A 15251-nucleotide genomic window follows, 5' to 3' on the forward strand; every position below is an offset into this window, starting at 1 on the left:
CCAGATGACAAGCTCATTTTGGTTCAACTTCAGCAACTGTGCATTGCATTGCCATGTAATGTAATGCAATGCTATCTATCTAGCTCTCCCTCTATACTTCCTTTTGGATAAACAGACATATTAGGCAAGCATTTTGGAGCTTTCACCTAAATAACTACAGGTGGTGAGATAAGCTGCACAATATAATTGACCTTTCAGTATATTGTTGCACACACACCATCTATTTAGCAAATGCCCTTGTTATCAACAGCAGCCTTTTAAACTCACCTGAGCTAACAGGTATGTGAGCTGGTTACTCTGCTGCGCTTAAAATTTCTTTTTTGGTTTGCTACAATGCCTTTTCTGAAACGTTGTCTCCCTCTGCTGGAACACTGACTTCTTTCATTTAATGCCTGCAGACTATAAAAGAGAAACCAACCCAAAAAGTTTGGTTGATTAGTCTGTGGCATTCTTTTAAACTGTTGCTTATGGCGGTCTCTGTGAGCTTCTCAGTGACATTCAGCCATCCAGGTATCCCGCCTGCAGTAGACGGAATGTGGCAATGGAACGCTGGCTGCGCGTGTCATAATAGGCTCTGAGCCTTTATATACCTGCGCACAGCAGCAGCCACCTTCAGTCTGCTGCTGGACAGCCAGCAGCAGCAGCAGCAGGAGAGGTAATTAATCAGCAACCCTCCTGCTAAGGGTAGACAGCTGCTCGTTCCACCCCCCCCCCGCCTTAATTGGTTCTCCTCCCTTCCAACGGTGTTGAGGCGGGTGGGAACAGCCGGGGGTTGAGGGTACTGTGCTAAAAGAGGTGGAGTTATGCAGATCTAAAACGCGTGGATTGCAGCAGCAGCAAGCCGAAAAGTGCAGGCATGTGAGGGATCTAGAGGTTGACAGCATGTCTTCTTAACGGGAGTCCAGGTGGCCATCTCCATAAATGGACTTTTCAGAATCCTTGGGTGGCACCGTAGTCGGAAACCAATTCTGGTTATCGCTTCTCGGCCTTTTGGCTAAGATCAAGTGTAGTACCTGTTCTTATCAGTTTAATATCTGATACGTCCCCTATCTGGGGACCATATATTAAATGGATTTTTAGAACAGGGAGATGGAAAAAGAGCTTGCTCTGTCCACTCCACGCATTGACCTGGTATTGCAGTATCTCCAGGACCGGTGCACCCCTTCTTTAATGCAGTTTCTAAAATCAGAAAGAATTGAATTCAATGCTTTTTGTTCATTTGGCTTGTTTGTCGGATTTTGGGATGGACTCTTTGGCTTTGCTTTTCTTCTCCTCATTGGATTTTTCATGTTAAAAGTTGCAGAAGCCAGATGACAAGCTCATTTTGGTTCAACTTCAGCAACTGTGCATTGCATTGCCATGTAATGTAATGCAATGCTATCTATCTAGCTCTCCCTCTATACTTCCTTTTGGATAAACAGACATATTAGGCAAGCATTTTGGAGCTTTCACCTAAATAACTACAGGTGGTGAGATAAGCTGCACAATATAATTGACCTTTCAGTATATTGTTGCACACACACCATCTATTTAGCAAATGCCCTTGTTATCAACAGCAGCCTTTTAAACTCACCTGAGCTAACAGGTATGTGAGCTGGTTACTCTGCTGCGCTTAAAATTTCTTTTTTGGTTTGCTACAATGCCTTTTCTGAAACGTTGTCTCCCTCTGCTGGAACACTGACTTCTTTCATTTAATGCCTGCAGACTATAAAAGAGAAACCAACCCAAAAAGTTTGGTTGATTAGTCTGTGGCATTCTTTTAAACTGTTGCTTATGGCGGTCTCTGTGAGCTTCTCAGTGACATTCAGCCATCCAGGTATCCCGCCTGCAGTAGACGGAATGTGGCAATGGAACGCTGGCTGCACGTGTCATAATAGGCTCTGAGCCTTTATATACCTGCGCACAGCAGCAGCCACCTTCAGTCTGCTGCTGGACAGCCAGCAGCAGCAGCAGCAGGAGAGGTAATTAATCAGCAACCCTCCTGCTAAGGGTAGACAGCTGCTCGTTCCACCCCCCCCCCGCCTTAATTGGTTCTCCTCCCTTCCAACGGTGTTGAGGCGGGTGGGAACAGCCGGGGGTTGAGGGTACTGTGCTAAAAGAGGTGGAGTTATGCAGATCTAAAACGCGTGGATTGCAGCAGCAGCAAGCCGAAAAGTGCAGGCATGTGAGGGATCTAGAGGTTGACAGCATGTCTTCTTAACGGGAGTCCAGGTGGCCATCTCCACAAATGGACTTTTCAGAATACTTGGGTGGCACCGTAGTCGGAAACCAATTCTGGTTATCGCTTCTCGGCCTTTTGGCTAAGATCAAGTGTAGTATCTGTTCTTATCAGTTTAATATCTGATGCGTCCCCTATCTGGGGACCATATATTAAATGGATTTTTAGAACAGGGAGATGGAAAAAGAGCTTGCTCTGTCCACTCCACGCATTGACCTGGTATTGCAGTATCTCCAGGACCGGTGCACCCCTTCTTTAATGCAGTTTCTAAAATCAGAAAGAATTGAATTCAATGCTTTTTGTTCATTTGGCTTGTTTGTCGGATTTTGGGATGGACTCTTTGGCTTTGCTTTTTTTCTCCTCATTGGATTTTTCATGTTAAAAGTTGCAGAAGCCAGATGACAAGCTCATTTTGGTTCAACTTCAGCAACTGTGCATTGCATTGCCATGAAATGTAATGCAATGCTATCTATCTAGCTCTCCCTCTATACTTCCTTTTGGATAAACAGACATATTAGGCAAGCATTTTGGAGCTTTCACCTAAATAACTACAGGTGGTGAGATAAGCTGCACAATATAATTGACCTTTCAGTATATTGTTGCACACACACCATCTATTTAGCAAATGCCCTTGTTATCAACAGCAGCCTTTTAAACTCACCTGAGCTAACAGGTATGTGAGCTGGTTACTCTGCTGCGCTTAAAATTTCTTTTTTGGTTTGCTACAATGCCTTTTCTGAAACGTTGTCTCCCTCTGCTGGAACACTGACTTCTTTCATTTAATGCCTGCAGACTATAAAAGAGAAACCAACCCAAAAAGTTTGGTTGATTAGTCTGTGGCATTCTTTTAAACTGTTGCTTATGGCGGTCTCTGTGAGCTTCTCAGTGACATTCAGCCATCCAGGTATCCCGCCTGCAGTAGACGGAATGTGGCAATGGAACGCTGGCTGCGCGTGTCATAATAGGCTCTGAGCCTTTATATACCTGCGCACAGCAGCAGCCACCTTCAGTCTGCTGCTGGACAGCCAGCAGCAGCAGGAGAGGTAATTAATCAGCAACCCTCCTGCTAAGGGTAGACAGCTGCTCGTTCCACCCCCCCCCCCCGCCTTAATTGGTTCTCCTCCCTTCCAACGGTGTTGAGGCGGGTGGGAACAGCCGGGGGTTGAGGGTACTGTGCTAAAAGAGGTGGAGTTATGCAGATCTAAAACGCGTGGATTGCAGCAGCAGCAAGCCGAAAAGTGCAGGCATGTGAGGGATCTAGAGGTTGACAGCATGTCTTCTTAACGGGAGTCCAGGTGGCCATCTCCACAAATGGACTTTTCAGAATCCTTGGGTGGCACCGTAGTCGGAAACCAATTCTGGTTATCGCTTCTCGGCCTTTTGGCTAAGATCAAGTGTAGTATCTGTTCTTATCAGTTTAATATCTGATACGTCCCCTATCTGGGGACCATATATTAAATGGATTTTTAGAACAGGGAGATGGAAAAAGAGCTTGCTCTGTCCACTCCACGCATTGACCTGGTATTGCAGTATCTCCAGGACCGGTGCACCCCTTCTTTAATGCAGTTTCTAAAATCAGAAAGAATTGAATTCAATGCTTTTTGTTCATTTGGCTTGTTTGTCGGATTTTGGGATGGACTCTTTGGCTTTGCTTTTCTTCTCCTCATTGGATTTTTCATGTTAAAAGTTGCAGAAGCCAGATGACAAGCTCATTTTGGTTCAACTTCAGCAACTGTGCATTGCATTGCCATGTAATGTAATGGAATGCTATCTATCTAGCTCTCCCTCTATACTTCCTTTTGGATAAACAGACATATTAGGCAAGCATTTTGGAGCTTTCACCTAAATAACTACAGGTGGTGAGATAAGCTGCACAATATAATTGACCTTTCAGTATATTGTTGCACACACACCATCTATTTAGCAAATGCCCTTGTTATCAACAGCAGCCTTTTAAACTCACCTGAGCTAACAGGTATGTGAGCTGGTTACTCTGCTGCGCTTAAAATTTCTTTTTTGGTTTGCTACAATGCCTTTTCTGAAACGTTGTCTCCCTCTGCTGGAACACTGACTTCTTTCATTTAATGCCTGCAGACTATAAAAGAGAAACCAACCCAAAAAGTTTGGTTGATTAGTCTGTGGCATTCTTTTAAACTGTTGCTTATGGCGGTCTCTGTGAGCTTCTCAGTGACATTCAGCCATCCAGGTATCCCGCCTGCAGTAGACGGAATGTGGCAATGGAACGCTGGCTGCGCGTGTCATAATAGGCTCTGAGCCTTTATATACCTGCGCACAGCAGCAGCCACCTTCAGTCTGCTGCTGGACAGCCAGCAGCAGCAGCAGCAGGAGAGGTAATTAATCAGCAACCCTCCTGCTAAGGGTAGACAGCTGCTCGTTCCACCCCCCCCCCCCCGCCTTAATTGGTTCTCCTCCCTTCCAACGGTGTTGAGGCGGGTGGGAACAGCCGGGGGTTGAGCGTACTGTGCTAAAAGAGGTGGAGTTATGCAGATCTAAAACGCGTGGATTGCTGCAGCAGCAAGCCGAAAAGTGCAGGCATGTGAGGGATCTAGAGGTTGACAGCATGTCTTCTTAACGGGAGTCCAGGTGGCCATCTCCACAAATGGACTTTTCAGAATCCTTGGGTGGCACCGTAGTCGGAAACCAATTCTGGTTATCGCTTCTCGGCCTTTTGGCTAAGATCAAGTGTAGTATCTGTTCTTATCAGTTTAATATCTGATACGTCCCCTATCTGGGGACCATATATTAAATGGATTTTTAGAACAGGGAGATGGAAAAAGAGCTTGCTCTGTCCACTCCACGCATTGACCTGGTATTGCAGTATCTCCAGGACCGGTGCACCCCTTCTTTAATGCAGTTTCTAAAATCAGAAAGAATTGAATTCAATGCTTTTTGTTCATTTGGCTTGTTTGTCGGATTTTGGGATGGACTCTTTGGCTTTGCTTTTCTTCTCCTCATTGGATTTTTCATGTTAAAAGTTGCAGAAGCCAGATGACAAGCTCATTTTGGTTCAACTTCAGCAACTGTGCATTGCATTGCCATGTAATGTAATGCAATGCTATCTATCTAGCTCTCCCTCTATACTTCCTTTTGGATAAACAGACATATTAGGCAAGCATTTTGGAGCTTTCACCTAAATAACTACAGGTGGTGAGATAAGCTGCACAATATAATTGACCTTTCAGTATATTGTTGCACACACACCATCTATTTAGCAAATGCCCTTGTTATCAACAGCAGCCTTTTAAACTCACCTGAGCTAACAGGTATGTGAGCTGGTTACTCTGCTGCGCTTAAAATTTCTTTTTTGGTTTGCTACAATGCCTTTTCTGAAACGTTGTCTCCCTCTGCTGGAACACTGACTTCTTTCATTTAATGCCTGCAGACTATAAAAGAGAAACCAACCCAAAAAGTTTGGTTGATTAGTCTGTGGCATTCTTTTAAACTGTTGCTTATGGCGGTCTCTGTGAGCTTCTCAGTGACATTCAGCCATCCAGGTATCCCGCCTGCAGTAGACGGAATGTGGCAATGGAACGCTGGCTGCGCGTGTCATAATAGGCTCTGAGCCTTTATATACCTGCGCACAGCAGCAGCCACCTTCAGTCTGCTGCTGGACAGCCAGCAGCAGCAGCAGCAGGAGAGGTAATTAATCAGCAACCCTCCTGCTAAGGGTAGACAGCTGCTCGTTCCACCCCCCCCGCCTTAATTGGTTCTCCTCCCTTCCAACGGTGTTGAGGCGGGTGGGAACAGCCGGGGGTTGAGGGTACTGTGCTAAAAGAGGTGGAGTTATGCAGATCTAAAACGCGTGGATTGCAGCAGCAGCAAGCCGAAAAGTGCAGGCATGTGAGGGATCTAGAGGTTGACAGCATGTCTTCTTAACGGGAGTCCAGGTGGCCATCTCCACAAATGGACTTTTCAGAATCCTTGGGTGGCACCGTAGTCGGAAACCAATTCTGGTTATCGCTTCTCGGCCTTTTGGCTAAGATCAAGTGTAGTATCTGTTCTTATCAGTTTAATATCTGATACGTCCCCTATCTGGGGACCATATATTAAATGGATTTTTAGAACAGGGAGATGGAAAAAGAGCTTGCTCTGTCCACTCCACGCATTGACCTGGTATTGCAGTATCTCCAGGACCGGTGCACCCCTTCTTTAATGCAGTTTCTAAAATCAGAAAGAATTGAATTCAATGCTTTTTGTTCATTTGGCTTGTTTGTCGGATTTTGGGATGGACTCTTTGGCTTTGCTTTTCTTCTCCTCATTGGATTTTTCATGTTAAAAGTTGCAGAAGCCAGATGACAAGCTCATTTTGGTTCAACTTCAGCAACTGTGCATTGCATTGCCATGTAATGTAATGCAATGCTATCTATCTAGCTCTCCCTCTATACTTCCTTTTGGATAAACAGACATATTAGGCAAGCATTTTGGAGCTTTCACCTAAATAACTACAGGTGGTGAGATAAGCTGCACAATATAATTGACCTTTCAGTATATTGTTGCACACACACCATCTATTTAGCAAATGCCCTTGTTATCAACAGCAGCCTTTTAAACTCACCTGAGCTAACAGGTATGTGAGCTGGTTACTCTGCTGCGCTTAAAATTTCTTTTTTGGTTTGCTACAATGCCTTTTCTGAAACGTTGTCTCCCTCTGCTGGAACACTGACTTCTTTCATTTAATGCCTGCAGACTATAAAAGAGAAACCAACCCAAAAAGTTTGGTTGATTAGTCTGTGGCATTCTTTTAAACTGTTGCTTATGGCGGTCTCTGTGAGCTTCTCAGTGACATTCAGCCATCCAGGTATCCCGCCTGCAGTAGACGGAATGTGGCAATGGAACGCTGGCTGCGCGTGTCATAATAGGCTCTGAGCCTTTATATACCTGCGCACAGCAGCAGCCACCTTCAGTCTGCTGCTGGACAGCCAGCAGCAGCAGCAGCAGGAGAGGTAATTAATCAGCAACCCTCCTGCTAAGGGTAGACAGCTGCTCGTTCCACCCCCCCCCCCGCCTTAATTGGTTCTCCTCCCTTCCAACGGTGTTGAGGCGGGTGGGAACAGCCGGGGGTTGAGGGTACTGTGCTAAAAGAGGTGGAGTTATGCAGATCTAAAACGCGTGGATTGCAGCAGCAGCAAGCCGAAAAGTGCAGGCATGTGAGGGATCTAGAGGTTGACAGCATGTCTTCTTAACGGGAGTCCAGGTGGCCATCTCCACAAATGGACTTTTCAGAATCCTTGGGTGGCACCGTAGTCGGAAACCAATTCTGGTTATCGCTTCTCGGCCTTTTGGCTAAGATCAAGTGTAGTATCTGTTCTTATCAGTTTAATATCTGATACGTCCCCTATCTGGGGACCATATATTAAATGGATTTTTAGAACAGGGAGATGGAAAAAGAGCTTGCTCTGTCCACTCCACGCATTGACCTGGTATTGCAGTATCTCCAGGACCGGTGCACCCCTTCTTTAATGCAGTTTCTAAAATCAGAAAGAATTGAATTCAATGCTTTTTGTTCATTTGGCTTGTTTGTCGGATTTTGGGATGGACTCTTTGGCTTTGCTTTTCTTCTCCTCATTGGATTTTTCATGTTAAAAGTTGCAGAAGCCAGATGACAAGCTCATTTTGGTTCAACTTCAGCAACTGTGCATTGCATTGCCATGTAATGTAATGCAATGCTATCTATCTAGCTCTCCCTCTATACTTCCTTTTGGATAAACAGACATATTAGGCAAACATTTTGGAGCTTTCACCTAAATAACTACAGGTGGTGAGATAAGCTGCACAATATAATTGACCTTTCAGTATATTGTTGCACACACACCATCTATTTAGCAAATGCCCTTGTTATCAACAGCAGCCTTTTAAACTCACCTGAGCTAACAGGTATGTGAGCTGGTTACTCTGCTGCGCTTAAAATTTCTTTTTTGGTTTGCTACAATGCCTTTTCTGAAACGTTGTCTCCCTCTGCTGGAACACTGACTTCTTTCATTTAATGCCTGCAGACTATAAAAGAGAAACCAACCCAAAAAGTTTGGTTGATTAGTCTGTGGCATTCTTTTAAACTGTTGCTTATGGCGGTCTCTGTGAGCTTCTCAGTGACATTCAGCCATCCAGGTATCCCGCCTGCAGTAGACGGAATGTGGCAATGGAACGCAGGCTGCGCGTGTCATAATAGGCTCTGAGCCTTTATATACCTGCGCACAGCAGCAGCCACCTTCAGTCTGCTGCTGGACAGCCAGCAGCAGCAGCAGCAGGAGAGGTAATTAATCAGCAACCCTCCTGCTAAGGGTAGACAGCTGCTCGTTCCACCCCCCCCCCGCCTTAATTGGTTCTCCTCCCTTCCAACGGTGTTGAGGCGGGTGGGAACAGCCGGGGGTTGAGGGTACTGTGCTAAAAGAGGTGGAGTTATGCAGATCTAAAACGCGTGGATTGCAGCAGCAGCAAGCCGAAAAGTGCAGGCATGTGAGGGATCTAGAGGTTGACAGCATGTCTTCTTAACGGGAGTCCAGGTGGCCATCTCCACAAATGGACTTTTCAGAATCCTTGGGTGGCACCGTAGTCGGAAACCAATTCTGGTTATCGCTTCTCGGCCTTTTGGCTAAGATCAAGTGTAGTATCTGTTCTTATCAGTTTAATATCTGATACGTCCCCTATCTGGGGACCATATATTAAATGGATTTTTAGAACGGGGAGATGGAAAAAGAGCTTGCTCTGTCCACTCCACGCATTGACCTGGTATTGCAGTATCTCCAGGACCGGTGCACCCCTTCTTTAATGCAGTTTCTAAAATCAGAAAGAATTGAATTCAATGCTTTTTGTTCATTTGGCTTGTTTGTCGGATTTTGGGATGGACTCTTTGGCTTTGCTTTTCTTCTCCTCATTGGATTTTTCATGTTAAAAGTTGCAGAAGCCAGATGACAAGCTCATTTTGGTTCAACTTCAGCAACTGTGCATTGCATTGCCATGTAATGTAATGCAATGCTATCTATCTAGCTCTCCCTCTATACTTCCTTTTGGATAAACAGACATATTAGGCAAGCATTTTGGAGCTTTCACCTAAATAACTACAGGTGGTGAGATAAGCTGCACAATATAATTGACCTTTCAGTATATTGTTGCACACACACCATCTATTTAGCAAATGCCCTTGTTATCAACAGCAGCCTTTTAAACTCACCTGAGCTAACAGGTATGTGAGCTGGTTACTCTGCTGCGCTTAAAATTTCTTTTTTGGTTTGCTACAATGCCTTTTCTGAAACGTTGTCTCCCTCTGCTGGAACACTGACTTCTTTCATTTAATGCCTGCAGACTATAAAAGAGAAACCAACCCAAAAAGTTTGGTTGATTAGTCTGTGGCATTCTTTTAAACTGTTGCTTATGGCGGTCTCTGTGAGCTTCTCAGTGACATTCAGCCATCCAGGTATCCCGCCTGCAGTAGACGGAATGTGGCAATGGAACGCTGGCTGCGCGTGTCATAATAGGCTCTGAGCCTTTATATACCTGCGCACAGCAGCAGCCACCTTCAGTCTGCTGCTGGACAGCCAGCAGCAGCAGCAGCAGGAGAGGTAATTAATCAGCAACCCGCCTGCTAAGGGTAGACAGCTGCTCGTTCCACCCCCCCCCCCCGCCTTAATTGGTTCTCCTCCCTTCCAACGGTGTTGAGGCGGGTGGGAACAGCCGGGGGTTGAGGGTACTGTGCTAAAAGAGGTGGAGTTATGCAGATCTAAAACGCGTGGATTGCAGCAGCAGCAAGCCGAAAAGTGCAGGCATGTGAGGGATCTAGAGGTTGACAGCATGTCTTCTTAACGGGAGTCCAGGTGGCCATCTCCACAAATGGACTTTTCAGAATCCTTGGGTGGCACCGTAGTCGGAAACCAATTCTGGTTATCGCTTCTCGGCCTTTTGGCTAAGATCAAGTGTAGTATCTGTTCTTATCAGTTTAATATCTGATACGTCCCCTATCTGGGGACCATATATTAAATGGATTTTTAGAACAGGGAGATGGAAAAAGAGCTTGCTCTGTCCACTCCACGCATTGACCTGGTATTGCAGTATCTCCAGGACCGGTGCACCCCTTCTTTAATGCAGTTTCTAAAATCAGAAAGAATTGAATTCAATGCTTTTTGTTCATTTGGCTTGTTTGTCGGATTTTGGGATGGACTCTTTGGCTTTGCTTTTCTTCTCCTCATTGGATTTTTCATGTTAAAAGTTGCAGAAGCCAGATGACAAGCTCATTTTGGTTCAACTTCAGCAACTGTGCAGTGCATTGCCATGTAATGTAATGCAATGCTATCTATCTAGCTCTCCCTCTATACTTCCTTTTGGATAAACAGACATATTAGGCAAGCATTTTGGAACTTTCACCTAAATAACTACAGGTGGTGAGATAAGCTGCACAATATAATTGACCTTTCAGTATATTGTTGCACACACACCATCTATTTAGCAAATGCCCTTGTTATCAACAGCAGCCTTTTAAACTCACCTGAGCTAACAGGTATGTGAGCTGGTTACTCTGCTGCGCTTAAAATTTCTTTTTTGGTTTGCTACAATGCCTTTTCTGAAACGTTGTCTCCCTCTGCTGGAACACTGACTTCTTTCATTTAATGCCTGCAGACTATAAAAGAGAAACCAACCCAAAAAGTTTGGTTGATTAGTCTGTGGCATTCTTTTAAACTGTTGCTTATGGCGGTCTCTGTGAGCTTCTCAGTGACATTCAGCCATCCAGGTATCCCGCCTGCAGTAGACGGAATGTGGCAATGGAACGCTGGCTGCGCGTGTCATAATAGGCTCTGAGCCTTTATATACCTGCGCACAGCAGCAGCCACCTTCAGTCTGCTGCTGGACAGCCAGCAGCAGCAGCAGCAGGAGAGGTAATTAATCAGCAACCCTCCTGCTAAGGGTAGACAGCTGCTCGTTCCACCCCCCCCCCCCCCCGCCTTAATTGGTTCTCCTCCCTTCCAACGGTGTTGAGGCGGGTGGGAACAGCCGGGGGTTGAGGGTACTGTGCTAAAAGAGGTGGAGTTATGCAGATCTAAAACGCGTGGATTGCAACAGCAGCAAGCCGAAAAGTGCAGGCATGTGAGGGATCTAGAGGTTGACAGCATGTCTTCTTAACGGGAGTCCAGGTGGCCATCTCCACAAATGGACTTTTCAGAATCCTTGGGTGGCACCGTAGTCGGAAACCAATTCTGGTTATCGCTTCTCGGCCTTTTGGCTAAGATCAAGTGTAGTATCTGTTCTTATCAGTTTAATATCTGATACGTCCCCTATCTGGGCACCATATATTAAATGGATTTTTAGAACAGGGAGATGGAAAAAGAGCTTGCTCTGTCCACTCCACGCATTGACCTGGTATTGCAGTATCTCCAGGACCGGTGCACCCCTTCTTTAATGCAGTTTCTAAAATCAGAAAGAATTGAATTCAATGCTTTTTGTTCATTTGGCTTGTTTGTCGGATTTTGGGATGGACTCTTTGGCTTTGCTTTTCTTCTCCTCATTGGATTTTTCATGTTAAAAGTTGCAGAAGCCAGATGACAAGCTCATTTTGGTTCAACTTCAGCAACTGTGCATTGCATTGCCATGTAATGTAATGCAATGCTATCTATCTAGCTCTCCCTCTATACTTCCTTTTGGATAAACAGACATATTAGGCAAGCATTTTGGAGCTTTCACCTAAATAACTACAGGTGGTGAGATAAGCTGCACAATATAATTGACCTTTCAGTATATTGTTGCACACACACCATCTATTTAGCAAATGCCCTTGTTATCAACAGCAGCCTTTTAAACTCACCTGAGCTAACAGGTATGTGAGCTGGTTACTCTGCTGCGCTTAAAATTTCTTTTTTGGTTTGCTACAATGCCTTTTCTGAAACGTTGTCTCCCTCTGCTGGAACACTGACTTCTTTCATTTAATGCCTGCAGACTATAAAAGAGAAACCAACCCAAAAAGTTTGGTTGATTAGTCTGTGGCATTCTTTTAAACTGTTGCTTATGGCGGTCTCTGTGAGCTTCTCAGTGACATTCAGCCATCCAGGTATCCCGCCTGCAGTAGACGGAATGTGGCAATGGAACGCTGGCTGCGCGTGTCATAATAGGCTCTGAGCCTTTATATACCTGCGCACAGCAGCAGCCACCTTCAGTCTGCTGCTGGACAGCCAGCAGCAGCAGCAGCAGGAGAGGTAATTAATCAGCAACCCGCCTGCTAAGGGTAGACAGCTGCTCGTTCCACCCCCCCCCCGCCTTAATTGGTTCTCCTCCCTTCCAACGGTGTTGAGGCGGGTGGGAACAGCCGGGGGTTGAGGGTACTGTGCTAAAAGAGGTGGAGTTATGCAGATCTAAAACGCGTGGATTGCAGCAGCAGCAAGCCGAAAAGTGCAGGCATGTGAGGGATCTAGAGGTTGACAGCATGTCTTCTTAACGGGAGTCCAGGTGGCCATCTCCACAAATGGACTTTTCAGAATCCTTGGGTGGCACCGTAGTCGGAAACCAATTCTGGTTATCGCTTCTCGGCCTTTTGGCTAAGATCAAGTGTAGTATCTGTTCTTATCAGTTTAATATCTGATACGTCCCCTATCTGGGCACCATATATTAAATGGATTTTTAGAACAGGGAGATGGAAAAAGAGCTTGCTCTGTCCACTCCACGCATTGACCTGGTATTGCAGTATCTCCAGGACCGGTGCACCCCTTCTTTAATGCAGTTTCTAAAATCAGAAAGAATTGAATTCAATGCTTTTTGTTCATTTGGCTTGTTTGTCGGATTTTGGGATGGACTCTTTGGCTTTGCTTTTCTTCTCCTCATTGGATTTTTCATGTTAAAAGTTGCAGAAGCCAGATGACAAGCTCATTTTGGTTCAACTTCAGCAACTGTGCATTGCATTGCCATGTAATGTAATGCAATGCTATCTATCTAGCTCTCCCTCTATACTTCCTTTTGGATAAACAGACATATTAGGCAAGCATTTTGGAGCTTTCACCTAAATAACTACAGGTGGTGAGATAAGCTGCACAATATAATTGACCTTTCAGTATATTGTTGCACACACACCATCTATTTAGCAAATGCCCTTGTTATCAACAGCAGCCTTTTAAACTCACCTGAGCTAACAGGTATGTGAGCTGGTTACTCTGCTGCGCTTAAAATTTCTTTTTTGGTTTGCTACAATGCCTTTTCTGAAACGTTGTCTCCCTCTGCTGGAACACTGACTTCTTTCATTTAATGCCTGCAGACTATAAAAGAGAAACCAACCCAAAAAGTTTGGTTGATTAGTCTGTGGCATTCTTTTAAACTGTTGCTTATGGCGGTCTCTGTGAGCTTCTCAGTGACATTCAGCCATCCAGGTATCCCGCCTGCAGTAGACGGAATGTGGCAATGGAACGCTGGCTGCGCGTGTCATAATAGGCTCTGAGCCTTTATATACCTGCGCACAGCAGCAGCCACCTTCAGTCTGCTGCTGGACAGCCAGCAGCAGCAGCAGCAGGAGAGGTAATTAATCAGCAACCCGCCTGCTAAGGGTAGACAGCTGCTCGTTCCACCCCCCCCCCGCCTTAATTGGTTCTCCTCCCTTCCAACGGTGTTGAGGCGGGTGGGAACAGCCGGGGGTTGAGGGTACTGTGCTAAAAGAGGTGGAGTTATGCAGATCTAAAACGCGTGGATTGCAGCAGCAGCAAGCCGAAAAGTGCAGGCATGTGAGGGATCTAGAGGTTGACAGCATGTCTTCTTAACGGGAGTCCAGGTGGCCATCTCCACAAATGGACTTTTCAGAATCCTTGGGTGGCACCGTAGTCGGAAACCAATTCTGGTTATCGCTTCTCGGCCTTTTGGCTAAGATCAAGTGTAGTATCTGTTCTTATCAGTTTAATATCTGATACGTCCCCTATCTGGGGACCATATATTAAATGGATTTTTAGAACAGGGAAATGGAAAAAGAGCTTGCTCTGTCCACTCCACGCATTGACCTGGTATTGCAGTATCTCCAGGACCGGTGCACCCCTTCTTTAATGCAGTTTCTAAAATCAGAAAGAATTGAATTCAATGCTTTTTGTTCATTTGGCTTGTTTGTCGGATTTTGGGATGGACTCTTTGGCTTTGCTTTTCTTCTCCTCATTGGATTTTTCATGTTAAAAGTTGCAGAAGCCAGATGACAAGCTCATTTTGGTTCAACTTCAGCAACTGTGCAGTGCATTGCCATGTAATGTAATGCAATGCTATCTATCTAGCTCTCCCTCTATACTTCCTTTTGGATAAACAGACATATTAGGCAAGCATTTTGGAGCTTTCACCTAAATAACTACAGGTGGTGAGATAAGCTGCACAATATAATTGACCTTTCAGTATATTGTTGCACACACACCATCTATTTAGCAAATGCCCTTGTTATCAACAGCAGCCTTTTAAACTCACCTGAGCTAACAGGTATGTGAGCTGGTTACTCTGCTGCGCTTAAAATTTCTTTTTTGGTTTGCTACAATGCCTTTTCTGAAACGTTGTCTCCCTCTGCTGGAACACTGACTTCTTTCATTTAATGCCTGCAGACTATAAAAGAGAAACCAACCCAAAAAGTTTGGTTGATTAGTCTGTGGCATTCTTTTAAACTGTTGCTTATGGCGGTCTCTGTGAGCTTCTCAGTGACATTCAGCCATCCAGGTATCCCGCCTGCAGTAGACGGAATGTGGCAATGGAACGCTGGCTGCGCGTGTCATAATAGGCTCTGAGCCTTTATATACCTGCGCACAGCAGCAGCCACCTTCAGTCTGCTGCTGGACAGCCAGCAGCAGCAGCAGCAGGAGAGGTAATTAATCAGCAACCCTCCTGCTAAGGGTAGACAGCTGCTCGTTCCACCCCCCCCCCCCCGCCTTAATTGGTTCTCCTCCCTTCCAACGGTGTTGAGGCGGGTGGGAACAGCCGGGGGTTGAGGGTACTGTGCTAAAAGAGGTGGAGTTATGCAGATCTAAAACGCGTGGATTGCAGCAGCAGCAAGCCGAAAAGTGCAGGCATGTGAGGGATCTAGAGGTTG

The 15251-nt window shown here is 45.5% G+C and overlaps 11 non-coding genes across 11 annotated transcripts; all 11 read left to right on the forward strand.

Annotated features, from left to right (window-relative positions):
• The first annotated feature begins 974 nt into the window (after window positions 1–974).
• Window positions 975–1165, forward strand: LOC141159687 (U2 spliceosomal RNA). Its single transcript, XR_012249689.1, has one exon. It is a non-coding gene; the product is annotated as a U2 spliceosomal RNA (small nuclear RNA).
• Window positions 1166–2280: 1115 nt separating this feature from the next.
• LOC141159753 (U2 spliceosomal RNA) lies at window positions 2281–2471 on the forward strand. Its single transcript, XR_012249752.1, has one exon. It is a non-coding gene; the product is annotated as a U2 spliceosomal RNA (small nuclear RNA).
• A 1111-nt stretch (window positions 2472–3582) lies between these two features.
• LOC141159260 (U2 spliceosomal RNA) lies at window positions 3583–3773 on the forward strand. Its single transcript, XR_012249270.1, has one exon. It is a non-coding gene; the product is annotated as a U2 spliceosomal RNA (small nuclear RNA).
• Window positions 3774–4891: 1118 nt separating this feature from the next.
• On the forward strand, window positions 4892–5082 carry LOC141159261 (U2 spliceosomal RNA). The gene has a single exon (XR_012249271.1). It is a non-coding gene; the product is annotated as a U2 spliceosomal RNA (small nuclear RNA).
• Window positions 5083–6195: 1113 nt separating this feature from the next.
• On the forward strand, window positions 6196–6386 carry LOC141159262 (U2 spliceosomal RNA). The gene has a single exon (XR_012249272.1). It is a non-coding gene; the product is annotated as a U2 spliceosomal RNA (small nuclear RNA).
• Window positions 6387–7502: 1116 nt separating this feature from the next.
• On the forward strand, window positions 7503–7693 carry LOC141159263 (U2 spliceosomal RNA). The gene has a single exon (XR_012249273.1). It is a non-coding gene; the product is annotated as a U2 spliceosomal RNA (small nuclear RNA).
• A 1115-nt stretch (window positions 7694–8808) lies between these two features.
• LOC141159398 (U2 spliceosomal RNA) lies at window positions 8809–8999 on the forward strand. The gene has a single exon (XR_012249405.1). It is a non-coding gene; the product is annotated as a U2 spliceosomal RNA (small nuclear RNA).
• A 1117-nt stretch (window positions 9000–10116) lies between these two features.
• LOC141159264 (U2 spliceosomal RNA) lies at window positions 10117–10307 on the forward strand. The gene has a single exon (XR_012249274.1). It is a non-coding gene; the product is annotated as a U2 spliceosomal RNA (small nuclear RNA).
• A 1120-nt stretch (window positions 10308–11427) lies between these two features.
• Window positions 11428–11618, forward strand: LOC141159943 (U2 spliceosomal RNA). Its single transcript, XR_012249936.1, has one exon. It is a non-coding gene; the product is annotated as a U2 spliceosomal RNA (small nuclear RNA).
• A 1115-nt stretch (window positions 11619–12733) lies between these two features.
• LOC141159944 (U2 spliceosomal RNA) lies at window positions 12734–12924 on the forward strand. The gene has a single exon (XR_012249937.1). It is a non-coding gene; the product is annotated as a U2 spliceosomal RNA (small nuclear RNA).
• Window positions 12925–14039: 1115 nt separating this feature from the next.
• On the forward strand, window positions 14040–14230 carry LOC141159770 (U2 spliceosomal RNA). The gene has a single exon (XR_012249768.1). It is a non-coding gene; the product is annotated as a U2 spliceosomal RNA (small nuclear RNA).
• Window positions 14231–15251: the final 1021 nt, after the last annotated feature.

This window comes from Phyllobates terribilis, unplaced genomic scaffold (genome assembly GCF_046119375.1).
Source record: "Phyllobates terribilis strain yellow unplaced genomic scaffold, ASM4611937v1 Scaffold_8__6_contigs__length_399053987, whole genome shotgun sequence".
Classification (NCBI taxonomy): domain Eukaryota; kingdom Metazoa; phylum Chordata; class Amphibia; order Anura; family Dendrobatidae; genus Phyllobates; species Phyllobates terribilis.